Below are 758 nucleotides of genomic sequence, written 5' to 3' on the forward strand. Positions count from 1 at the left end.
AAAAAAAAAGTAGGCATTTACTTCACCAGCTCAACGAGTTTCCCTCCTTATTTTTACTGACACAAACTGATGTCTTTTTATTTTCTTATCCTTACAATAGCAATAGAAGAAACAAAGTTTACCTGAATTATAATAAGCTGCTGATGGATATGCACCAGGAACATAGCACGTATAAGTAAAAACAAATATTAACATCAGATTCCTTCACAAAGAGAATTGCAATTTCAAATACCCGCTGATTTAACAGAGAATAGGAATTCATTACAATTTCAAATTACTTTCTTAGTAGCCTCTGGAGCAGCTTATACCTCTTCATCTGCAGCAGGAACTATTATTCCATCTCCATTTCTGAAAATTGAAGAAGACCCTTCTGCCATTTATAAAAATAGGATAAAATCAAAAACCGAAACCAAAAAATTGAACCAATAAATCAAGTCAAAATATATAAAATTGAAAACAAAAAGAAAATTTATGAAAAGTTATAGATTGAGAACAGATTAAGAACTTACAAGAGAAAATCACTAAAATGAAGAAAGAACTCCCTGAATATTTCTGAGTAAATCAGTTCCAGACCCTAAAACAAACACATAAAAATAAAAATGAAGCATCTATCAATCGAATTGTTTATCTACAATATTATACTCTCAGATATAAAAACTTATTCTCAATCTTTAAATCGAAACCCTAGAAATCTATTGTTTCAAAAAAAAAAAAAAAAAAAAAAAAAAAAAAAAAAAAAAAAAAAAAAAAAAAAAAAA

The 758-nt window shown here is 27.4% G+C and overlaps 1 long non-coding RNA gene across 1 annotated transcript; it reads right to left on the minus strand.

The window, feature by feature from the left end:
- Window positions 1-199: 199 nt before the first annotated feature.
- On the minus strand, window positions 200-579 carry LOC113338194. Its single transcript, XR_003354664.1, has 2 exons — window positions 510-579; window positions 200-370 (listed from the first exon to the last, which is right to left on the minus strand). It is a non-coding gene; the product is annotated as an uncharacterized LOC113338194 (long non-coding RNA).
- Between the last annotated feature and the right edge of the window lie 179 nt (window positions 580-758).

This window comes from Papaver somniferum, unplaced genomic scaffold (assembly GCF_003573695.1).
Source record: "Papaver somniferum cultivar HN1 unplaced genomic scaffold, ASM357369v1 unplaced-scaffold_18576, whole genome shotgun sequence".
Classification (NCBI taxonomy): domain Eukaryota; kingdom Viridiplantae; phylum Streptophyta; class Magnoliopsida; order Ranunculales; family Papaveraceae; genus Papaver; species Papaver somniferum.